This window comes from Cupressus sempervirens, chromosome 1, assembly GCF_028749045.1.
Source record: "Cupressus sempervirens isolate cs-2001-9-10 chromosome 1, ASM2874904v1, whole genome shotgun sequence".
NCBI classification, from domain to species: Eukaryota; Viridiplantae; Streptophyta; class Pinopsida; order Cupressales; family Cupressaceae; genus Cupressus; species Cupressus sempervirens.
The window spans coordinates 700,188,120-700,215,857 of NC_143118.1; the positions used below are offsets into that span (position 1 = coordinate 700,188,120).

General features: G+C 34.0%; 1 pseudogene; it reads right to left on the minus strand.

Moving 5' to 3' along the window:
- The window catches only part of LOC149579870 (ABC transporter G family member 11-like), an 87,447-nt pseudogene that overhangs the window by 14,275 nt on the left and 45,434 nt on the right, over positions 1-27,738 (minus strand).

Here is a 27,738-nt window from a genome sequence, read left to right on the forward strand (position 1 = left end):
ATGCAAACTATGAAAGACATCTATGGGGAAACACCGAGGCAACTTTTACCAAGCTTAATAGAAAAGGAGATTATAGAATCTTTAAAGAAAAATGAGGAAAAATTAACTCTAAATTCAACACTTGTTTGGTTCTCATGAAAGACATTGAGCATGTGGTAAGGAATGCAACAAACACATGGAAGAATATCTACCGTCTTCATAAAATGAGTGACTTCCTTGTCAATGTAAATGATGATGATGATGATGATGATGATGATGATGATGATGATGAAGATAAGGATGAAGAAGGGGATGGTGAAGAGTCAACACATTTTTTTACTATTGACTATGCAGAGTATAAAGAGCAAGAGGCTACCAAGGAAGAAACCCAAGATGATGAGGAAATTGATCCAGTCAAGATTGCTGCAACAGTTATTGCCTCACTTCCTCACTCTCCAAGCAAATTATTGACAACATCTAGCACAATGACAACCCCAAAAATATTTATTGTGACCACTAGTGACAACACAAACATCTAATCATTCTTTGCTCCAGTTCAAATTAGCACATCATTGGTTGAAGTGACTTCCACTTCATCTATCGAGCTATAGACTCCTCCCTCTGCTACTATGTTGAGCACAAAATTTTTGAACACATATGTGGTTGACACATCAATTTCAAACACATCAGTTTTGAATAAATCAATTTTGGATTCTACAAATATTTCTGCAAGTATTCCTTCAATAAGTACAGCATCAATTTTTACAGCTAGTCCTAGTATGTCTACAATTGTTTCTATTTCGGGCACACAAGAAATAAGTGCAATGATAGTTGAGATCAAGCCTCAACCGAACACAAAATTTTTGGGAAAAGGAAAAGAAATGGAGGAAGATATAGACTTAGATGAGGAAATTGTAATCCCTAACTAGGACATTTCCAAGCTCAACCCTGATCAAATGCAGACATTTGGTGAACTCCTCCAGAAGAAAGCCAAACAATAGAGATTAAGAAAGGAAAGGGATAAAGAATTTAAAATGATTGAGGATGCAAAGAATATTTTGGCAAATGCTATAGGTATTGAGGTTGACAATTCTCAACCAATTTTGTATTAGCTAGTAGAGGTAGTTCAGAAATTTAATGAAAATACAGATGGACAGGATAAATTACTACTGAAGGAAAAAAATAAGTTTGATAGTAAAGTGTTAGAGAACACTGCCCGAAAAATTGCAGTTTATCAAGTAGAACTCTCTACAATTTTGGGTCCTCTGAAAACATCTTGTACAAATGTATCATCACTTTTTGGTAAGCTATGTGATGTTTCCAATTTTACCAGGGAAATAAAGGACAAACTGTCCAAGATAGATGAAGACCTTAAGGCAAGCGCTTAGCAGTTGTAGCTTGACCCTAGCTCAAGCTTTGCACATTTCAAGAAGATAAGATTCTTGACAGACATGAGGCAGAATTGCTTAGAGAAGAAGCAAGGGTAAGATCTACATTAGTACTAGATATTTAGAATATGATTCTTCCCAACATGGATGCACTTCAGAAACATATTGAAAATTCTAAAACCCTCATCCATGACAAATATTTTTCCATAGCAGACCACATGATAGAGTTGTTAGCAGAAGTGCAGATTGCACTACACATATGTAAGGTTCTACAAGACAATTGGGATAAAAATTTGGCTATTATACTCAAGGTACATTCAATTTTTTTATCTCATTTTGGCATTACTATGTAAATAAATAAAATAAATCTTTGGTATTAATGAAAAAAAGGGGGAGAAAGATATATGTATAGGGGGAAAAAGATGTATAAAGATGTAAAGAATTATGGGGGATAAAATGTAATAAGTTGTAAAAACAATGGGGGAGAAAGATATGAAAGAGGAGTGTACAACATGTACAACATATATTGTATGTAGCAAGGAAGTGTATAGTATACTTACAAAACTAATTTTGAAAAATCTCAAAAATAGTATACTCTATTGAGCTAGAATCACAAGGTGATGTTATTCAGGAAACTTTGTCAATTCAGTTTTGGCTGATAAATGTTTTTTTCACTATGCCAAAGGGGGAGATTGTTGAGATATCAGTCAAATTTTTTATTAGTGATATACACTTATTTAGATTGTAAGTATCTATCGAGCTTATTGAATATTTAATAGTATTTATCAAGCATTTTAGTTACTACCAAGTTCTATAGTTGCTACTGAGTCCTTTGGAAAAATATCAGTGCATGCCGAGTAGTCTTAGTTAGTGTGAAGATTAGTAGAGTAAATTGATCATCTCAATGTATGCTGAGTTTACTAGTGTAAATCGAGGAGTGCAATGCTTACCGAGTTTGTAGTTGATGTGATGCGAGTCCAGTGTTAACTGAGATACTTTGTGTTGACCAAGTGATTCAGTTTACACTAAGCTCATAGAGGAAGCATTGACTGAGTCACATAGTGTGAATCAAGTGATTCAGTCTATATGCTGAGTTTCACAGTATTCACCGAGTCACCAGTATAGATTGAGTTCAAGACTACTTAGAAGTGATTAGTATGGAATGAGCTTCTACATCTACTGAGTGCATGACAATGTCGAGCATTGACAGTGGATGCTGAGTATCAAAACCTCACTGAGTCAATCTTCAGAACTTGAGTGTCTTCATTTGGGTCGATTTTGTAATATTTGTGTAAACTTGTATTGTGGTTGACTTTGTAATTGTGTAATTGGATTGGTATATATGTAATGAATTGTATCATATGCAAATATATATGAAAAAGTAATTTAGTGTAATCTAATGCAATTAGAAAAGAGCATAAAGAGTGAATTAAAAGGCTACAATAGTATAAGGAGCAACAAAGACATATCGATCACAACAAGGTGATTTGTACATAAAGGAATCTCATTCAGAAAACCAAGTTGCAAATCAAAGATTAGATACTACTTCATCCTAACAAGTAGATTAGTCAAATCATTTAAAAAGGTAGACCTAACAGTCTTATGCAAATCTCTTTACCGAGTGCACACTTCATTGTATGTTTGTAAATCCTTGAACAAAGTGGATCTAGCAGTCCTTATTGCTCCTAATAGGGTAGATCATTAGAAGTGATCAATGTAAGCCTTAATAGGCCAACTTTATACTATAGTACTAAAGCTTATGGGTATCATCCCTACCCTAGTTTTACTTTCTACTTGAAGGTTTTAGGGTCACCAAATCTATGTATCGAAGTGTTATGAATGCTTTCATATTTTCAATTTCTTATGCATGCAATTAGATCAGATTATATGAGAAGGATTAAATGCTAATTGGATAATTGAAGTTAAACATTTTGTAGAGTTATTGATTCACCCCTCCCTTCTCAGTAACTTAGCCTTTCTGAATATTTCCAATAGGGTTATACCCCCCTACATGACTGTCCAAAAGGATAGCGTGCAACTACCATAGTGTAGTGTATGACTGCCCTTGGGTAGTGTGCAACTACCTATGGTAGTGCGCTACTTCCCTTTAACAGTGTGCCTTTTTAGGTATGACACAAATGGGGTTTAAAAAAAATTTTAAATTTTCTTTTTAATAAAAATTCTAGTTTGTTAATTATTAAAAATGTGTTTTTTAAAATCAAGGTAATTTAGAATTAATTTTTTAAAATATGTTTATTATTATTACATTTGCAAAAAAAAAAGTTTGGCAATAATGAATAGTGGTAATTTATTTAAAGAGACATGGTCATTTAATATTAAAGATAATACTTATTTTAAGTTTAGTGAGGGCTATATTTAGATTCAATCTTATCTTGTGGGATATTATTCTTGAGATAATCATATTTGATTATTATTAAAATTCAGATAGGGCTTTTGAACATTTAAACATACTAATGTAAGAACCTTATTTAATTTAAAACTAGGGATCTTGTTTGATAATAGGCACTAGATGATTAGCCCTAGAGACATTAAGTGATTTCGAGATCATGTATTATACAATGCATAAGTCACACCTTATGAGCAACTAGCCTCTTGGAAATAAATGTTTTTTTTTCCTTTTTGTCTATCTGACTTGATTATCTATGTTCTCTTTTGGTATTTAATTATAGTCTTACATCGATCTTTTATCATGGTTATTCTCTCTGAGTTTCTTAGATTGGCCAACTAGGACATACACTAGAGGTTGTCATTGTGTTTTCTTTTATGATGTATTTCTATTTTGAATATCATGAGGAACTTGTGTTTCAATTTGAAAGTTGCATTTATGAGAGTTGGTATGAGGTGCTTTTCTATTTACTTAGGTTGGGAGAACCAACTTTTTTTTGGGTTATCTGTTAAGGAACAAAGTTTCAAGCTTATGGGTCTTGTGGTATGGGACACAACAATGAGTGCATTCTTAGGAGAGGTTGGCTAGGTGCATGTCCTTGGGAGTGACTTATAGTAGGGGTCTAGGACCTAGAGTCATCAATGCTAGGGTAACCTATTGTAAGTCATGTAATAAGTGATAATTTAGTAATTAATACTTTGGGGAACACACTAAAAAGATAAGTTAGAGATATTTCCTGACCCATGCTTTGAGTGCTTGTACAAACTAAGGATTGGAATGAGATGAAAATATGACTAGTTAGCCTCATTTTCTTAAGAGGATTTTTTGGTTTCGCATGTGTAATATTGAGGGTTTGGGGTTTAGAGTAACCAGTCTAGGGTAACTCAATGATTGAGGGTTTAGAATCTATTAAGAGATCAGTCTAGGGTAACTCAAGTAGCTTGACAATGTGATGACACTCCCTAGTATGTAGCCTGAGTATCCTCTGTAGGTTTTGTTTGTACATCTTGTGGTGCACTTATTGTTGGATTTTCTTAATGAGGTTATTTACTTTCATTGATGGTAATTGGTGATTTATGGATATTGTACTTTTGACATGTGGTTCTTGACTGGAGGTGGATATATTTCGTTGACTTTATCTTATGATTTTTGCGATTTGATCTATTCTTGGTATATGTATGATGTTGGTATTGGATTGATTGTTCTTCCTTTTGGAGTATCTTATCTTCTTGAGTAGTATGTGTTACCTTTGAGGTAGTTTTGGCTATTCAGTATTCCTTTCCTAGGAATGTTTCATGATTGAATAGTCATATGTGGATCGTTCATTATCTTCTTTGCACGATGGGAATGGAAGCTTGACTAGGTAACCACATAGTCAGGAGGTAGTGTCTTCTTACCATTTGGGTTCCCCTCACATTGCTAACTATTAGATATTCAATGATGTAGTTGTACCTTTATCATTCTTAATCTTATCTTGTAGACTTCTATTCAGTTGATGTATATATGTTATCATGTATTATGATTTATTATATCTATTCTCATGTGACATGTGCAGTGGATGTTATTTATTGGATGTACTTTCATTGTTTCAATTGTATTTATACATTTTCTTATGAGATGATGTATATGTTATTCCTTGTGATCATGACATTATATTTGAGATTTAAAGTAATTAATATAACTTCTTAAATGTGACTCAACACAAAGGAATCCTTGAGCAATGAAAATTGTATTGTAATTGCCTATGTGTACTTGATGTGAATGTGTATATTTCTTCTACATTGTTATCTTGTGTTGTATAAACTTTATTTTTTTTTTCCACAAAATTTGGTTACATGTTAGATTTATTTCTCTTAGATTCTCAAGTGGGAATTATATCTATTTTCACATCTAAATTAAGTTTTCTCAAAAAAATGCACGTGATTTCCCAAAAATGGGCCTTGTTAGGGGACCCCAAGGGATTCCTAGAGATTATGGGACTTGTTTAGTAGGGATGTAGTGAATTCCTAAATGACTAATTACAAACATAGTGCGTCCCTAATTGGGACCCATTTTTGGTCCCCCTTCACGAGCCTTGTTCTAAGGTTGATTTGAGGAGTTAATTTCAAGGTTTAGTCAACCTGTGGGAAAAATTTTATTTTATTCCCTTTATAATCCCATCATTTTCCCTCATTTTATGTCATGCATTCATAAAATCATCTCACATAAACTAGAACTCAAGCCTTCAAGTCTTCAAGGATTTAAGTGTTCAATAATTCAAGCCATTTTGGAGAGCATTCAAGGAAATCCTTTTCCAAGTCATTGAAGGGAAGATCTCTTTCATTCAAGGTGCTTTCAAGGATCTTCAAGGAGTTCATTTGGGGGTTTCATAGTCTATCTTCCATATTAATGCTACAATATTTCAAGATCTAGCTTCTTTAATTGATGATAGTGGAGCTTGCCATCAAGGGAGGGCTTCCACATTTAGACTTCATCTACATTCTCATCCTCTTGATCCATTAAGTTATTAAAGTGAAGTTCAATGTATTTGATTTGAAAAATCCTACTATTTTAAGGTGAATTAGTGTATTTACTATATATTTATAGCATTTCAATTATTTCAATTTCAAGGCTAATACTTGGATGGGGTTTGACCAAGGAAAAGCACCCATCAACAAATTTTTTTTTTTTTATTGTAGATTGTGTTTTTTAGAAGGAAAAATAGGTTGCAAATTTAGGTACCACTTTCATCAAACTTTGGAGATTCAGAAGTCATTTTTCATTCAGAGACTACTAAGCAGGGGCACACTTCATCCCAGGGACACACTTCATCTCTACTACTAAAAGCTGACAAAAGCTGGCCCTACCAAATAGCCAAACAATTTGTAGGTTTTAGAGATCTCATAGTTTTAGGTTTGGGGCTCAGACCATTCACTAGTTGGAGTTGCACATACATAAAAAAATAAGATCTAATATTCCTCTTCATTTTCAAGGTGACTCATTTAATCACTTTCTTTATTTCAACATATTTACTTTATAAATCTATGGTCTTTCATAACTCTTTCTACACTAGGGTTTTAAGGGTCTTGGATTCATTCTCTAATTCTATAACTATTAGACCTCTATTTGTATTAGTGCCCGTTTGTCACTTGGTTGGCACTAATATTATTATATCTAGTTGTCTTAGAATTGGAATTGAAAGGATAAATTTCCTTGATTCCATTTTGAGGTGTTAGGTTATGTGATGAAATTAGGTTTACTTGCTTCACATTTCTCTCTACACATCTTTGGAGGACCTGACGTGAGACATTTCCACTTTTGATTTTGGTGTTACATTACCACTTTGAATTCTATTGGAGTAAGATTGTGTGTTCACCATCTTTGGTGAACCCAACATCTTTCCCCCTTCTTTTTCATTTTGGAATTAGATTGTTGCATGCAATTGTATGTCTTGTTCAACATTTACTTTTCATTGTATGATTTTTCATTCAATTCATACCTTAAGCTTACATTTTCTTTGTGTGATATTTCTCTTGTCTTTCTTTGTATATGAGCTTCATTACCTTAAGCCCTACCTATATAATTCCTATTAGGAGAAGCTATAGAGTCATGACTTCCTTTGATCCAAAATCCTTTTCTCCTCTCTTTAGAAACCTTAGTGAACCTATGGTTTCTCATGATCCTAATCCTTCCATGGAGAATGAATCTCCTCATTCATCTCACGATGAAGACGAGGCTTTAAGAGTTCCTCCTGAACAAGTTCATAAGCTTGCTACTGAGATTGACGAGATGCATGATTGGCTTATTAAAGAGAATCAAAATACTATTATTATTTCTTGTTTTGATTCTCTTAATAAAGTAATACATAATTATGAACATGGTGTTAATATTTTGATTGATCTTACTCACCTTGTCTACTCTCATGTTAAGACTCTAGCTGAAGTTGCATCCAAAATAGGAATGGTTCTACTTGTTACTAGTGTTGAACCATCCTTGCCTATTTCCAAAGCTATATATAGAATTCCTACATATGTTCCTCCTATTATGGACACTCCTATTCAATCATATGATCCTCATATCATGAGTCTTCCTATTTCTTTTCTAATTGTGAGTGTTCTACCTACTTCATTACCTACCTCACAACCTTCATACTACCATGGTTCCTAGTGTTCCACTCATAGCACCTTCTATTCCAACTAATTCATGCACTCTTCCTAGTGTTTTGAATGTCCCATTACTAACTATTGCATCTAATGATTATACTATTATTGGCCTTTCTCAAAATATTTCCTCCTTGTAAAAACAACTTAGTTCCTTAACTTAATCCAAGTTCAATGTGCCTACATGTGATATGGGTAGTCTATAGTCCTTAGACATTATTCATACCATTGACCCTCAAAAAGATGATATGCCTCGCCTTGATACTCATAATGGTAATGGTGACCTTGTGTGATGAAGGGAGATCCCGTTAACAACAAAAGCACATAACAACAATAAAGAAACAACGACAATCTATGAGAACAAAATATGGGCCTTTACTTATCTCCATAAAAGAAAAATTATAGAATTTTAAAATATAATATGGAAACCCACATGGGCACCTTCCTTACAATAATTTTCAAGATAGTGCTACAAACTATCACCTAGAGTTGTCCTAGAGAATCAATGAGCCTTCTTTATATAGACAATTTTACATGACTTGGGAAGGTTCGAGACATAAAACCCTAATCCTTGAGGCCGACCAACCCTAAATTTACATATAGAGTTGGCTCAAAACAATTATGACATTTATTTTGGAATTTCTTATTGGCCTCGTTTTGGAAGACCATAACTTGCAAACCATTAAGCCAATTGGCTATTATGACCCCATTCCAGAATCCTTAGCTTTCAATCTATAGTGTAAAACTCACATATGCTCCAGTTAGCCTCATTCCTTCAAAACTTAGCTTGAAGTTTTTATACCAATTTTTCATACCAAAAATCTATATTAAATTCATGAATACTCATGATATGGTAGTAAACCTCAATTGGCAGGCTGATATATCTAAGATGAACCTCCATCTCTAAAATTAGGACATTCCAAGCTCATATAGATGACTTACTAAGTAAAATGCCTCCATAAATAATAAATCTGCACTGAGACAATCCTTATTTAAGAAAAATAAAATAATTTTTTTGGGTGATACAAGATGTCTCTTACACCCAAGATTCTTTTGCATCACACACTTAGGATAATTTGAGAAGTGAACTCGTTAGATCTCAGGTAGTCAAAGGAAAACCAAGATGATCAACCTCCTCTCTTGTTATCCATGATGAATCTTCTACTGGTATCTCTTTCCATTTGACTAGATAGAAGAGGGAGTCCTCATCAAGAATTATTTTTTCATTTTAAAAGGTGTATATTTGATAGGGAAGTTTTGACAGGAGGAAAAAATTGTTCATTTATAATAAGGTCAACCTCAAGTACTTATAAAAATAAAATATACATTAAAAACCAATTTTTTTTTTTTGTGCCCTAGATATACATGTCATCTATAACATACTTTCAAATCATAGCAAAAATAATAATTTGCATATACTTGTTTGACAAGAACTACAACCTATATTTTTTGCAATTAAAAAAGATGAATAAATTCTCACTTAAAAATATTATGGGTATAAAATTCATCCAATTTTATGTTATTTTGTGGTGACTAATCAAGGAAGTATTGTACATATTTAATAATTTTTTGGTGTTTGGGGCACTGGCCTGAATATTTTTTTTGGGTTGTGGCCGATGTATGGCCGACATGGCCAACATATGGCCAACATGTTGTAACACTAAAGTGGAAAATATACTTGTATAAAAGGGCTTAGGGTTAGGCATCTTTCATAAGGTGTAATGTGAAAATTGCTTCTTGTGGCAATATTGAGCTATAAGGGATTATGGATTGTAATCAAGTTGTAATCATTGAATCACAATAATATTGGATTTATTGTTTGGTGGACATAGCCCAGGGTTTGGGTGAACCATGTTAAATCTTGGTGTCTTGTGTTCTATTTTTTGTGATTTAATATTTTTTGATATTGGTTATATTTGCATGTAATTGTTATTTCTGTCTATGTTTAATCCTAACATTTCACACATTTTATTAGTTTACATCATCTTCAAATTCTAAACACAAATATCATTTTTATGTCATTAATGTTGAGCAATTTGCGTTATGGGATCCTTTTTCTTTATAAAAGGTAACACAAGTTTGTGCTTTTACATGGGGGCAAGTATGTTTTCAAAGGCGAATTTGAGATTTGGATATCACCAGCTTCTTTTTAAAGAAGAAGAAATATTGATTTGTTTAGGAAAAGTTATGGGCATTATGAGTTTTTTGTCCTACCATTTGGGTTGACAAATGGTCCTGCAACTTTTATGGATCCAATGAATATTATCTTCATGAATTGTCCAAATAAGTTTGTGGATATTTTTGTTGATGATATTTTGATATATCCTAAGAGTATGCATGAGCATGAGGAACATTTGTGTAGTCTTGCAATATCTTAGGGACTATAATTTGTATGGTAAGAATTCAAAGTGTTCCTTTTATATGAAGGAAATATATTATTTTGGTCACATTCTCTATGCATATGATATTGTAGTAGACCTGTCTATGGTAAAGGTTATTCTTCATTAACTAGCTCCTTAGAATATGGACAAAGTTAGAACTTACATGGGACTCACTAGTTATTATAGGAAATTTATGGAGGGATTCTCCAAGATTGCATCTACTATTACATCCCTTTAGCGAAAGAGACAGATATATGAGTAAAACAATGAGTGTGAGAAAGCCTTTCAATTGTTTGAATAGAAACTTAGATTTTCTCCTATCACGATCATACCTGATCCAAATGGGCATTTCATAGTGATTCTATATGCTTCCAGTGATGGACTTGGTAGTGTATTGATGTAGGATGGTAGAGTTGTGGTCTATGAGTCTAGGATATTAAAACAATAATGGGTGAATTATGCACCACATTATTTAGAATCAGTTACGATTGTTCATGCTTTGTAAATGTGGATGCAATACTTGTTAGGTAATCCATTTGAGCTAAAAATTGATCACATGTGATTGAGGTACATTTTCACACAACTCAACCTTAATTATATGAAAAGAAGATGGTTAGTGTTGGTCTGAATTTTTGCATGATAAAATTCCTTTGTCCAGGTATAAAAATTTAGATTGTGTCTATTAATGGTGAATAGGGTTTATGGTCTTTGGTCATCTAGATTTGTTAACCTTTGAAATTTTTTGTTAAAACCAATTTTGTCTCATTCCTTTTGTAATTTTCGGGCGCGAAACCCTTTTAAAATTTGGGCAAATATTCCTTTTTCTTTTGAAATTTTCCAGCGCCCTCAAGTAACCTTTCCTCTCAAGTTCCTCACCATCTAATTTGAATAGATCTATTGTTGTCACTACCTCACCATGAAGAGTTGAGCACTTTTTATACATAGCGAGGTAGCGAGTGCCAAATTTTTTATAAAAGGGGACCGTAAAATGATTTCACGGAGGTCGGGGATTTTTTTTCTAGCTGACTTCTCAGTCATGTGCACCTTGAAATTACCGTCATAATAGGAAAAGGGACCTAGTAGAAGTAGCTAGAAGTCAGTGCCAGAATAAAGGTATTTCCAATGCCTCGCTACCTCCCTATCGAAAAAACTAAGCATCTTTCCATTAGCGAAGTAGCGAGGTGCCATAAAATCAAAGACACGGTAGCCTCCAAGTTTCTCGATAACCGTAGTCTATCCAAGTGGCATGACAAGTAATAACTGGTATTGTTAGAAGTAGTTAGTAGGGGGGATGGTGATTTGATGGGTTTTTATTTTTTTTGGCACTGAGTTTTATTAAAGTCACCGGAGCTCGCTACTTTGCTATCAAAAAAATTTGACATCTTGCCATTAGCAAAGTGGCAAGGCAGCGTGAAAAGAACAGCTGATGGGACCTTAATAAATGTGGAAAGGTGACTAGGATTACAAGTAAGGTCTTGTTGGGTGCTAGAAGTGCAAATTTTCCTACGTCACCAGTACCCTGAACCCACACCCCATTCATAAAGTGTATAAGGGATTCTAATCGTCAGATCAAACTAGAATCAACAGTCCTCGCTATCTCGCTATGGAAAGTTGCAAGTTGTTTAATCTATGTGACATAGCAAGTATGGGATCCACCACTTTTCAAGATACTTTGTGTAGTTTCTTTACCTTTGATTTGATCTCAGATCAATAGCCATCACTATCTCGCCATGAAGAGTTGCTCAGAGGATATGTATAGCGAGGTAGCGAATGAGGGCCCACCACTGTTCTTCTAAGCAATGCAGTAATTTTTCATCCACAAGATCAAGATCAAATGAATGGCTATTGCTGCTTCGCTATGGCAAGGTGCTCATTCTTTATGTATAGCGAAGTAACGACCTACTGACATGTGTCCTTAGTTTCTAGTGGGGATCCAGATTGAAGTACCATCAAGAAAGGAGCTATATACTGGGAAGTTTTCATTGGATTGACTAGCCAACTTGTCAAGTGGAACACCAAGTTGTCTTTCTTCATATCCCATGATCATAGGATTTTTAAAGATCGATGACACAGATTTAAATGCAGAAGATGGTGCCACTTTGTGTATTAATTAGACATGAAAGCTTCACATGTGAGGAAAAATAGAGTATAATACAATAGTTTTTATCAGTTTCACCTTATGCGAACAAAGATTTTGAACCTTTCTTGAGTAGAAGTAATTACTGAAGAAGATCATGCTGAAGTTTGATAAGATTGTGAAGCAGTTTGTTTGCAAAAAATTTGCAAAAATACAGAGGAAAACAAGGACATAATTCAAGTAAGTAATCCTACTGTAATCTCTGTAAGTATCTCAGTTCTATAAAGCATAATCAAAGATGCCTTCGAAGAAGGAGTTTTCAGGTCAAGTAAATTATTTGGATAGAAATGTACATGATGATTTGCTTGAATTACTTCCTGAGTCTACTGTAGAGATAGTGCAAGTTAAAAGTTTGACCTCATTAAACCGTAGGTTGAGGATAGCAGATGGATTGTATGATAAGGGTAATTGGGTCCAAGACACTCAAACCTCAAAAATTGGTTTAAATTTGTTCAAGAAACGGTTTGCAGAAAGGAAACTGTTTGCCCCACATGCCAATATATGGAATTTCAACCTGGGAAAGCTAGTTGTTCCCAGTGGGTTTATGGATTATGATCTCCTTGAGGCCGTGGTGAAGAGTTATGATCAAGCCACTAGGGTAGTGAGAAGAGTAGATGGTGAAATTCTAATCACCATCAGTCTAGAAGAGATTAGGGAAGTTTTTCATTTGGGACCTCTCACTAGGTATCATGTACCCATTAATTTGACAAATTTAGAAAAGGAATATATGTTAAAGAAGGACATAGTTAGACAAGGTGCGCTGAAGGCTCACATTGGTAGAATTGGAACCCTACTAGCAATAAAATCATCCTCTAAAGAACCTTTCAAGAAAGCATGCTTCAATGCTAGGGTAGTAGAGATATACAAGACCCTATGTAGAGTTTTTGGAGAGGGTGAAGAAGATTTTATGCCCATGAGTTTCATGTATATAATTACTCAAATCTCCTCTTTCGGTGTGGAAATAATTTTTGATTTTTCTTCTTACCTGGGTGATGAGATTCATAGTGGATTGGTTGGGATTGCTAAGGGAAAGGTGGAGAAGGTTTGGGGCCAATACTCCCTGTTGATGCACATGTTTCTGCTTAAGGGGGCTATATACTTTGGTAAAGAAATGGTTTTGAATAGAGAACAAGAGGGGTAAGCACTACCAGTTCAATTGTGGAGTGCAGATATGATTGGGGAAGCAAAAAATGCTAGTTTTATTAGATTTGACAGGTACTTCACCTCCAAACTGAGGTGCCTCATATTAAGAGACAATCCCAGGATCCCTAAGGCACTAATGCACCTTGTTAGGCCTATGGATAAACCCCATAATATTAAGGTTTCACATAATTGGGGAGATATCATCCCATATTCAGTTTCAACTATTGTTAGAATTAATGGATTTAAGGGAACACCTCATGTACTACCTTACCAGGTGCCCTTAAATGTAGGAGTAGCTGAATTCTTGTGGCAATTAGGAGGAGTAGAAGAAGCTTTTTTGCACAAAAGGGGAACAAGATCAATTTTTCCCACTTGCACTGTAGCCCACCAGTTTATAATAACCAAGGAAGGGTGGGTCTTCCTCTACAAATTTTTGGATCAATATAAGATGGTAGTATCTCACCCTTATTTTTGTGATGTAGAAGGTTTCTTTCATTTGGTTCTTAGGCATAGCATCAAGCTTCGTCTAGTTGAGCATGAATTTTATTTCCTTGAAGATGTAATAAGGAATGAGTACTCTCTGTAGGAGCAAGAAACAAAGAAAGAAAAATGGAGAGTCTATTCAAAAGTTTTGAGTTTCATTAATTGTTTTAACAAAGATTACAACCCTCTAAGTAATGCTATAACTAGTGCAAATAGAATTAATAAGCTTATGAATACATTCCCTTAAATAATGGAGGTGATGAATGAGAAAAAGCAATATTTTATTGATTCTTTTCTAGATAAGGCTAGAGAAATAATGAGGAGATTGGGCTTCACTCCTAATATAGGGGCAGGCCCACTAGTTGTTCAAAGGAGGTCAGGATATATTGTCATTTAGGATCAAAGGCCTATTGTGGATAAAGGAAAACAGATAATTGAATCTACTAGTGCTATTTTTGAAGAAAGGCCTCCTGAACCTAGTCCTAAGAGAAGAAAGATATTAAGGGAAGAGGAACCACATGATGAGAGTTACTCACCTTCCCAAACCCCCATGAGAATTGAGGAGGAGCATCTCACTGATGAGAAAATTGATCAAATTGGATCACAAGGGGGAGTTTTTGTTACCCTAGTAGAGATTGATGAAGGGAACCCCCAGGAGCCTCCTGTGCCAAGTTTTAAGTTGATTGTAGCAGATTTCAGGGGAAGGGAATTGGATCCTATTTTGGAACAAGCCAGTCAGCAATTTTTTTTTTATGACAGTTTTGTAAAGTTTAGGGCTTTCCATTAGTTTTTTTGGAGGAAAAACATGAACAATTTTGAGGAAAGATGTAAGAATGTGAAAACAGAGCATCCAGAAATGGATGAAGCCTCTATTCAAAATCAAATAAAGGAATAAATGATTCAAGAGTTCTAGAATATAACCCTTGAAGAAGGGAGACAGATGGTAAAGGTTGCAAATATTTTATTATTGCCCAATTGGGACATTGCTGATGCTTTGATTTTCAATTCTGTGTCAAATAATTTGAGATTGCAAGATCCAAATAAAAAGGAGTTCTTGGGAACTGCATTAAGTAATGACCAAAGTGCTCTTGTCATGTGATCATTGAGAATAGGATCCAGGGCTACTCCATCATAGCCTAATGATTCAGGACTAATAGGGAATATCATTGTGAGTAGAGTTGCCGATACCTCACATGTATAGGTAGCCCACATGAATGTAGATTACTCTCAATTTTCCTTGGCTACTATAGAGAGGGAGGAAAAAGAAATGAATGAGTTGCAGAGAAAGTATGAGGCAATTGTGGATGCCTACAATAAAGAGGTAAAGAGGAGAATTGAGCTTGAGAACCAGCTAATGGGTAGGTCAGCAACACCAAGAATAACATACCCTCGCCCCCCAATTGAATCATTCAAATCCACCCCCCTCATAGAAATACTAGATACACCCCAAAGGCCACAATACTACACTACTGAGGATTTTGAAGAAGAAAAGAATAAACTATGGGCCCTACATGTAGAGTTGGAGGTGAAATATGAAGATAAATTATGAAAAGCTCTTAAATATTTGGGGGATAAAATTGAATGGCCACTAGTTTATGATCAGTTGGCTAGGCTGATCAGCATCTGGGATGAAATGAAAGCAAGTGATGAGGCTTTGAAACCCATTGTGAATAAGTGGGTAAGAAGGAGGAAGGAGATGATATTTTTATGTTATTCTATTATAAAAACCTCCTATGATCAAATTGAGAAAAATTTTGATATTGTTTCTAATCTTATTGACTTTGACAATAAGAGAATTCATTTGCAAAGAATAATAGTTGGCTACTTAGATAAGTACAAGAGCCAAAATTTTAGTTTGTTTCCTCATGCCCTAGATAAGAAAAATAATTTGAAAGGCAAAGATGAATGGGCTAAGGAGCTTGATGATTTATTTTGTTTAAGAATGAATCAAGTTATCAATGAAACAGGGCATGCATGGTGGGCCACAACAATTGAAGAAATATTGAAATCCCAAATATTCTTTAATTCTTTGAAACAAAATTTTGTTACTATTGATAATGAGGTTGAGTATGTGCTCAAGAGGCAAAGTGATATTTTGCAATTCAATTGGCTAGATGACACACTGTTTGACAAGTGGATGGCAGAAATAGCTCCTGATGAACAGATTGAGGAAGTAGAAATGACAGTGATGAGGTGTAGGGTGATGAGATCCAAATCATTGAGACCATCACTACACAAGGCCAATAGGGTGAAGAAGACAAGAATGATGAGTTTCTTTTAGTTACAGACCTGGGCCCACAAGACATTGATACAACCAAAGAAGAAGGAAAAGTAGAAGTTACTCCCATTGTACAAGATAAAGATGGTGAAAACCCATAGGTGGAGAATAACTTGCAATCATTAGATTAAACTTCATCATTGGCTAATTTGGTAGTTGCATACAAAGAGGGATCAGAATAGCAGCCAAATCAATAACAATAGAGGATGTGACAGAAGTAGACCCACTAAAAGGAATGTTTGATCTAGACATCTTCTATTACCACATTTTTGTCATTTTATGATAGGTGTATGTAATTATCTCTTGTAAAGGACACCTGTCATTTTCTCTTAGCCTAAAGCTTGTTGCATCTCACAGTATATAAGTGAGATTCCAGGGCTAGAGAAGGGGACTAATTTTCTAATGCTTAAGTGATATACTTAGTTTGTTTTCAGTCTAATGTTTGGAGCAAGTTTTATGATTTATTTTCTCTATTAGTTCCTGAGGATACATGAATATATAATGATCTTTCTATTTCTTCCTAAAGTCATTCTGAGTTTACTACAAATGTATACAATTTTTAAAGAAAATGAATACAAATTATGAGCTGTCCCCATATCAGTTCTTTTTTAATTTTGTCTCCTTTTAGTTACTTGGTCATCTTGATATTGTATGAGTAAAGGCTTGTGCAATTGAATGCAATCTAGTTAGGTTGTATATCTGTTCGCCACTGCTATTAGTTCAAATGGATTAAGTAAAAGCTTTGATGAATTTGATAAGGTTGCTACAGTAGCAGGAAGGATATTTTGAATGATGAATTCTGATAAGAATAGCTGATAATATTTTTTGTAAGGAAACAAATTAGATCTAAGGATTTGTAGTAGACTCTGAACCCTAATGGATTAGGCATTGGTTAAATTGGTTCAGTTGGATGAGAAATATATCATAAATGGATTTCAAATGTAGAATTATAATCAATTTTACTTTTATTTCCTGAAGATCTTCAAAGTTGGCCTGTACTTTTTTGCATGGAATGTTTTAGCTTTAGTTAGCCACTATTGCTAAGAACACGTGCAAATCTATAGAAGAATTTTGGCCAGATCTCTTATATGGGATGTGTTTATCAAATTGTCAAGAATTATGCATGTATTTGAGGATATGAGATGAGAATTAGAATGAAACTAAAATAATTCTCATACAGTGTTTCCCATTCTTGAATCATCCTTGGGTATACCCACCCTAGTTTTGCAGAGCCTAAAGAGTAGAAAACCACCCTTGGTTTTGTTGAAGTTGGGTTTAAATGGTTTGCACATATAATTGTTAATAGGAATTGGCTAATCCTTAGATTGTGTGAGTGATATCATTTTGGTATTGAGCATTTTGTTGATTCAATAGTTTTAAAACACCAACAATTAGAATTCCTATGAGAATATGGTTTTGGTATTGAGTAAATTAAGGGGAAATAAAATAGAGTGGAATATGCTCTTAGCAAGAGGCACATTTTTGCTATCTCTACCTCTAGGACACACTTGAGGGAGTTTGTATTGTAGAATCTTCCATGTGATGACCATTATGAGTTGGTCAAATAAACCCTGCACACTAATCCATATGATTACCATTATCATGATGAATATGCTATTGATGATGACATTCTATTGAGATATGAGAACAAGATCCATGTTTCCAACTCAGAAGGGTTGAGGAAAGAAGTACTTGAGAAGATGCATTACACTCCATTTTTAGGACATCTAGGCATGAGTAATAATATTTTTGATGTGAGGTCAATGCACTTTTGGACATGAATTACACATGATGTGATAGTGTATGTAGCCTAGTGTTTAGAATTACAACAAGTTAAGGATGGGCATGTCAATCCAATAGGATTACTTTACCCACATGAGATTCCAAAGTATAAGTGGCAAGTTATCACTATGGACTTTATCTAGGAATTACTTATGATATGATGCATGTATTATGTCATCTTGGTTATAGGTAATAAAATAACAAAGGTAGCTTACTTTATTCCAAAGAGTTTGAAGGATGAATCATTAGCATTGGTTAAGATGTTTGTGTAGGATATATTCAAACTTCATGGCATACTAGAGAATATCATATCTGACAAAGATACACAAATGACATCAATATTTTGGACAACCTTGATGTTACATTAGGTAGACATTTGAAATTTAGCACCACCTATCATCCTTAGACATATGGACAAACCTAGAGAGTTAATCAAGTGTTAGACAATTTTATTCATATGTACTATATGGATTAACAATACAATGGGAGGAGTACCTTCCAGTGGTGGAGTTTTCATATAATAACTTTTAAACATGCTTTCTTGGGTACAATATCTTTTGAGGCACTTAATGTGCATATGTGTTGTACACCTATCAACTCAGACAAAGTTGAGGACATTATTGTGATTAGTCTTGAGATGTTGAGAGAAATGGAGGAACAAATGACCTTGATTTATAGTTGGATGAAGTAAGTAGATGACTGAAAAAAGAGTTATGTAGATAAGAACCACACCTTTAGGAAACTTCAGATAGGGGATAAGGAATTCTTATGTGTTAGACTGCATAAAATCTCAATCTCTTTTGAAAAGAGTTCAAATCTTGCGTTGAGATATGTAGGACCTTTTCATTTATTAGAGGTCATCAACCTAATTTCTTATTCAACTTGATCTACTACTTCAATATCTTTACTTTTGGTATTGGACATCTTTGAAATTTTGGGTCACCGTCAAGTTGGTTCATTGACCTCTTCCCTTTACCAACTAGAGTGGGAGAAGGAGAATGGGTTGGAGACTTACACACACACAAATTCTTCATAAGTATAGAGAAAGAAGGTCCCTCAAGAGTATAAAGTATATCACCACCATGCCTAGAATCAAACTCATATTTAAGATAGTAACTGAAAGAGTCTCCATGTCCTCACAAGGTTCCTTCTTCAACTGGGACTTCTTCTATGGTTTCTTCATTTATCTTCATTTCTCTGTACCTTACCATCCCCAGATAGGAAGCACCATCATGATCATTTGTTAAATGGAAAGTGCACATATTCCCCTTACCAAACAATCAACCTCCCCAATTATGGTATTTTCTAGGAACATCTTGGTATGGTGTTGCATTCTTTTGTAATTGCCTCTTCACCATTATCATATCATTGACTTAACTCTAAACTAGAGACTCTGTCAAACCTAAGGTAGAGGTTTGTGAATTAGTTGTTTGTAATTTTGTCCTCCATTTTCTTGTAGATATTAGGTTGTCTTCTAACTTAATTGATAGTCTTTGGGCTATGTCAACATCTTCTACCTCATTATGCCTTAGGTGAAAACTAATGTCAGGTGGCATGGCATTGACAAAGAAGCCTTTCCTATTTTGAGCATTGGGTCTCTTTGAAGTGGGTGTTTTATTTAGTATCTTATTGATTTTTTCCACAAAATTATGTATAGGTTCTTAAACTTCCTTTTTGAGTCATGTCAATTGCAATAAGAGGATATGTTCATCATCATCTTATTTTAACCTTGCTTTAAAATCATTTCTCAGAGAGGCCCAATCGGTGATTGATCCATTAGGCAAATGGTGGAACCAATCCATGACTGCTTCAGTCAAGGTTTGCACAAATAACCTAACTGCCACATTTTTTTTAGGAACATCAAGAACTCCACATTCAGTGTTAAAAGCATTCAAATGCTCATCTATTGATTTCTTCCAATCAAAACTAAAATTAGAGAGAATGTCTCTTTCTCCTTTTAGGAGGGGGTCTAGGTTAGGTCCTAGATCCAGGGGGCCAACTTGGGCACCTCAAGGATTATTTGTAGCCATATTTGGTAATGAGAAGTTAATAGGATGAATGTTGAAATGTGATGGGACTAAGGTTTTGAGTATTATTACAGCTTGCAGGGCAGAAGTGATAGGGGAAGTTTTAGGAGGTGAAGAAGATCTACTTATGAATTTGACAATTTTCTTCCTCCTATGTGTATGATCAGGGGTGAAATTTAGCTATTTTAAAGCTTCATAATCATCACCAACAAATCCCTTGAACTTATCACTTCAAGTGTACTTCTTTCTAGCTAGTTTACTTTAATTAGGGTTTTTAGGGCGATGCTGATGAGTAGGACCAAGGGAATTTACTACTAGTTGCTAGGCTAATATTTTTATGAAAATCACTTCTTGTACAACAAGAAATCCCCTAATGAGTTCTCCTTGCTCTTTTTCTTCCTCTAAAACTTGACTCACTTGCATGTACTATGCATAACTCATTTCAGAGCTCTAGGCCAACACATTTAAATTGAAGATAATTTCTTCTTGAGTATTATCAAACCCTAAGTCTACTTGAAGAACAAGAATGATATCTTGGTGTGGCAAGACTATTCTAGATCACATCTAGTTTTCTTAATGTCTCAAACACACTGGCAAGTCTCTTGAATAAAATCACCAAAATCTGTAAGTATACAATTTTTTCCTCTTTAAAATGCTAACTGATTCTTAACTTTATTTTTGAATTAAGGGAAAATAGAAACACTAACAAATGAGTTCTTTGAGTAACAAACTCTTTGCATTCATATGTACAGCTCCTTGACTTCAAATATATAGAGATATGAATATTATTGTAAAAGAATTATTTCAAAAAGCACTTTTTACCAGAAAGTGTAAGGTAAAACATTTAGTTCACAATGACGAAAAGATAGTGTAGACTGAAAAATATCTCAAATTTCACAATAATTATTAGCCACATGACTGCATATTATCATGAAACAACTTAAAAAAAAATCAACCAACGTGAAGGCTAATCTATTATTTGGAGTCAAGATCAATACACAATGCAAAGAAAAAGTCGACTGCACATACATTTACTTCCATACAAAAATAAGAATATGTTTGAGAAAAATCAAGTGATTCACAAGCCAAAAATCATATATTAGAATCACATGATTTCATATATTATTGCATTTAACATATATAAATAGAAAATAAAAAATTAGATAGCTAAATACAAAAATATTAGTAACTAGAGTACTGACCCTATCAGAGTCTCAAAAACAAAATTATATAGCCACATAGGGCTTCAATATTCTATTTTTAAAGACCAACTCTCACAGGGAGTTGGAAACTAACTTCTTTAAATAGAGTCATTTTGAAACAAATTAAAAATAAAGAATGCTAAGGTAAGTAACCCCTCAATCTATCTAATAAACTCCTAATTTCTATGGTGGGATTGACTCGCTACTCCTGATTTTCAAGAAGTTTATCACCAATGTCCTTCCACTTTTTATATGTGACAATGAATCTAACTAACTCCTTTTGTAGGGGTACTCCAATCTACTCCAACCTTATCCTAGACATGCTCAATCTTGTGAACATGGTCGATATTCTTCTCATGTTCTTCCAAATGATCCTTGCACAAAATCATCATAGAGTCTATATGGGTGATGGTGAAAAAATCATTTACCATCAACTCCCAAATTTATTTCATTATCTTAATCCTATCTTGAAAAGATGCCAATACTTTTTGGGTTCCCCTATTAGGTTTATCTTCATTTTCCGTAATCCTTATATCAATTCACTTGATGTCATTATCTAGGATATGTTTAAGATATTCCATCTCCCTCAATAGCTCTAAAAATTCTTCTAGGCCTTGCTCAATGGTCATGTTCCTCCACTCTAGATTAGCTCTCGCAATGAACTATAAATTGACATCTACATTAGCATCAGGCACATCAATTAAGAACTTGGTAGTACCATAAGTCTAAACCTCTATGATCTAGATGATGTATTCATTCCACTTCTTTTTAATATGAAGATTGGTTGGACTGTGAGTTTAGTGATCTTTCCCATGAACACTTCACATATGTCTTCATAGAATTACACACTTGATACCCTTCCAAACAAGGAAAATATCCTTCCTTTATACCATATCCTTACAATAATTCCTCGATTCAGATTTGAGGCTTTTCCAATTAATTACAATAGGACCACATTATGATAATTAATTATATTACAATATTTATACAAAACTGTCTGCTTACAGTCTTTACAACTTCTCACACGTGTGACTCTAGACCTTGTGTACTCACTAACATCATTATCAGACTATCTTATGTTGCTATCTAAACTCATATGCCACGATTATATCACTATTAGGAGATACAATCTAAATATTAGAAATTTCTTCTTAGATACTCTATCTATATATACTATTCTCTACAAATCAAGTATATCTTCTACATATCTTCTCCTTACTTGATGTGCACTTAGCCTCGTCATCAAGACATAATGTATAACACATATTTAAATGCATTTGACTGGACATCAAAACTTTGTTTTTATGACCTTGTTCTTTGTTTGCTACTCTATTCATTTTCCAAAAACACTACTATGTTGACATCAATGACAAACATAGTCATGAATGCAATAGGTCAATCATGCTAACAATCTCCCACATGCTCTAGAAATGCTTATGATACTACCCCAAAGGAATACCATTAGAATTCATGCTAACAATATCCCCCTTTGGCATTGATGGCAACATAGATGAAAAATATCTAAGTTCCAAGAATACTAAAACAACACTCTACTAAAACTAATGCTCTTTTCTTTTATTATTTCAAAACCTCTTCATCAATAAAATATGAAAATCACAAGAACACTGCTAGGTCTACATCTCTTTCTTTAGGATCAACATTAGTTGTTCACACTCTAATTCTTAGCTACAACTCTCAACTTCTCCCCATTTAATGTATCTCCCCATTAAATCCTTATACATAGGATATATTAATCTCTCCCCCATTGAGGGATCTTCTCCCCATCCATGGTATTACTCTATGCAATCTCTCCCCCATATTACTAAGGAGATGTTTTTCATATAATCTCTCCCCCATTGACATCAATGGAAAAGGCTTCATTATGCCAATCATCCGCTCCAAGTCTTTAACCAACTCAAGTGTCCATAGACATTGTTTTAGACCAATTTCCAAGAGTCCATGATGACTCTGCTCATCTCATATATTCCCCTATATAGGAAGCATCAACATTCAATCCAATCAAACAATAGTGCTTTGTACCACTAGACTAATGCAATCTCTGCATCAACTACTCAGAAGTAGGTAGGGGCATAACCACAAGCATACCTCATAGGTACTCGAATGTATCTTTAGGAAAAGGCTTCATAAAGATATCTAGAATATGATCTTTTGTACTAACATACTCCAATCTAATTTATTTCTCTACAACATTCTCGCTCAAAATATGGTACTTAATTGATATATGCTTAGTCTTAGGATGCAATACATGATTTTGACACATACTTATTGTACCTATGTTATCACAATGTCTGATAACAGGATCTAAAAATTCTATCCTAATGTCCTTCAGTATTTACTTCATCAACATGACCTGATTACAATTGTTTTCTGCTACCACATACTCTACTTCATCTGTGCTCTATGAAATACAATCATGTTTCTTGCTTAGCCAAGAAACCAATCTTCCTCCAAGGAAAGCTACTCCACCACTAGTTATTTTTCTTTCATCCATATTGTCTTCCCAATCTATATCAGTATAAGCGCACAAAGTGAAATCACATGATCTATCATACCATAATCCATAAGAAGGTTCCTTTCAAATATCTAAATATCCTCTTTATTGCTGCATAGTGAGATTCCTTAGGATTAACTTGAATTATTGCTACTGTCCTAACTACATTTTCTATATCTGGTCTAGTGTGAGTTAGATATTGTAAACTTTCAATCATTGATTCGTACTTCTTTTTCTCAACTATAGGTGTCTCATATTTTCTAGATACCTTTTGACCAGTTATCATAGGTGTACAAACAACCTTAGAACTTTCCAAACCAAAAATTTTAAACAAGTTTTTTAGATACTTATTTTTTGATATAAAAATACCATCTTTGTTTTGTACATGTAAACCCAAGAAAACCTTCATGTCACCAATCATACTCATCTCAAGTTCATTCTTCATTTCATCAACAAACTTATCACTTGCTTCATTATTACCTCCAAAGATTATATCATCAAAAAATATTACAATGATCAATAATCCATTCTCAATTTCTTTCAAATTTATGTTATTGTTTGTCATACATTTAGCAAATCCCATTTTTTCCAAAAATGTCAAGCCCAAAACTAGGGCAAAAATATGCCAATTGTTTTAAAGGTAATGAAAACTATGTTAAACACATACTAACATAAAATATGTTGTGGAAGGATGTCAAAAAGACAAGGTTCATTTCAAGTTGCAAGGTCTAGTCAACAATTGAGTTTTGATTACATTACAGGAGGATGCAGAGTTAGTATCCAACAAACTACATGGGTCCAAAACCATAATCATAGCACTATAGGGGCTCTTAGTTCAGGTTGATTAAGTTAGTTAATTATCCCATAGTTTCATGTTTAAAAAGGTACAACATCATGTTTGAGAAATATTTGACCGTTAACATAAGTTACATTAGTTTTAATTTGATTCCTTTACACTTATTTCATTTAACTAGTTCAATCCCCTAGGTGTACTAATATGCACTTGTAGGTTAACCTAACAATACCTTAATACTTGATCCTGATTATTAACATAACCTATTAGAACTGATTAAAACATTAAATCTTCATCATTAAATAATTTATGACATACCACCTATCTTTGAACATTATCCTATACAACTATCAAGTCATCTATACAAGACCCTTTCAATGACCCTTGAAACCTTTAACATTAGAAGTTTCAAATTAATTAAACACATAAATAAATACATAATATTATTTTAAGACATTAATAAAAAAAATTCCTTAATAAAATAATATAATTCCACAAATATTCTATCACAGAATAGAAATCTAAACACATAGTCATTAACTAAGAACCATAACCCCTAAACCTTATGCTTAACCCCCTAACTAGAACAAAAACCAACTATAGAAATATTATACTTTAACAATACAAATTTCAACTTATATAGATGTTATTTAATACGTCAACATAAATTACTAAACATGGTTGATAAGTACCATCATTATCCACTAATAATTAGATTAGTCTAAATATCCCTAAAACCTTAATCACTGTCATCTATGAAATACAACCCTTTAACACTTTACTAATTTAAAACTTACATGTCATTGCAATCACTTTTTTACCATCATAATATTTTATTAGTCTAAAACTAAACACTAAACCTATTGTTAAACACTAAATAATAACTAACAACATGCTAAATAAATCCTAAACTACTCCTAATCTCCCGTAATCCAAAAGTGGGCAAGTGGCCTAGTCAACCTACCCACATCCTTCCCAAAACCATCCATGTGCCTCTTAATGCCATTTGCACATTTTCCAAGAGGGGACAAGCACTTCCAAAGGGTTGTCTTATCCATTAAGGGAGAAGGTACACCTACAAGGAGGGTTGAGTGTTGAGTGAAAAAAGGTGGAAAGGGATGGTTTTAAAGTGGACTAGCTATCCTCCAACAAAATTGTGCATGCCTAAGACATATTGTTGGATACAATTGACTAATTATGTGTCATTTTTGATGCTACACAAATGTCATATCAAAAGACAAACAATGCATACTGAGCTCACTTGGTCAGAAGACAGTTTTCCTTGTCTACCAAGAATTCTAAGTTTACTTTGTGTGAAGACAATGTCTACCAAGCTCACTTGGGCATCGAATGAATTCTTGCAAAAAAGAGTGTTAACCAAGCTCACTCAGTTAACAAAGGAAAGTTGAACAAAGTTAGTTTTGACTGAGTTCACTTGGTTGCTAAAGGATTTTCACAAGTTCGTAGTGTTAACCGAGTCTTTGTTGGTTAACATAGGAAAACACTTCAGAGCTAGTTTTTACCGAGCAAGGTTAGCTAATGAAGGATTTTGTTATTTTGGAATATGAAGCTTAATTATTTTACCTATTGGTTCTAGCCAACTTTGGTAATGAATATTGGTTATTCTAATTTGTATTTGAGTTGACTTGACAATTCAGAAGGTATAAGTATAAGGCCAAGTTGTGATTTCAATGTGTGCAAGTGTGTTGATTGAATTGAAAAGAGAAAAGAGTGGAAGCAAACTTGAAGGATAAGCAGGTATCCTTGTGGAGTAGAAAAGTAAAATTTGATCAGGAAGGATCAAGTATAAGAAAAACAGAGATCTATATTCAACAATTTAGCTGCATCACAATCAGGTTATTTCATTGTTACTCTCTATTGAATTGTTTAAAGACCTCCGAAAAGGCCACTCCTAACAGGGTGATTAAATCCTCTAACAAGGTCACACCTAACAGTTTGTTTTGTAACCTTTAACTAGGTTGGCTCCTAACAAGGCTCACTTCAGAAGAGTGAAATATAGTAACTAGTTACATTGGTGGTTTTTCCATATTGGGTTTCCACATTAAGTCTTGGTGTCTCATGTGTTCATTTCTTTCTCTCATGCATGAAAACTAAGGTTAAGTAATTACTAATAACATTTGATGGATAATTGATTACCAAGTTATAACAATTTTTGTTTGTTTACTGAGCATTAGCAACAATTAGTTTTATTAGTCCTAATGTTATTTGATGACATCTAAGAGATCTGCGATTTATTTTAGTAGTAACTAATTCAACCCCCCCCCCCCCCCCCCCCTCTCAGTTACTCCTCTTATATTTCCAACAATTGGCATTAGAGCTTTTGGTGCTTGTAGAGAAGTTTTCAAGGACCTAAGCCAAGATCAGGATGTCTTACAAAAGATAAATTCCAAAGCTGAACAGAGACAACTTTGCAGCATGGCAAGGACTTATGAGGCTTCATCTAGCTACCATCAGTGATTTAGATTGTAAATACCTTGATGAATAATACAAAACTCCTACTAGAACATTATCTGTTGAAGATATTGTTGAGAAAAAGAACCATAACATCATGATGATTGATATTTCATTTGCTCTCAGTTATGCTAAATTTGATGAGATCAAAGACTGTAAAAATACTTTTGATATGTGGAACAAATTGAAGGAAATCTACAAAGGATATGACAATGTAAGAAGATCCAAAGCAGAAAGCCTTAGAGGACAATTTGATCAAATGAGGATGAGATAAGATGAAAATGTTGCAAAATATGTGGAAAGAATCAAGACTAGTGTCAGTGCAATCAGAGCATCAAGAGGAGAAATCAAAGAAGAAATTGTTGTAAGTAAAATTCTTAGAAATTTTCTTCCCATCTATGCAATCAGAGTATCTACTATTCAAGAAAAGAGATGTGATTCAACTAACAAGTTAGGCTTGGATGCCCTGGTAGGAAGATTGACAACTTTTGAAGTATACAACTTTGACAACTATGTTCCTGCTTCCAAAAATATCAAGTCTGCATTTGAAGCTAAAATTTCACTCAAAGAAAAAGGAAACAAAATAAAAGACAATCAATTAGAAAGTGAAGAGGA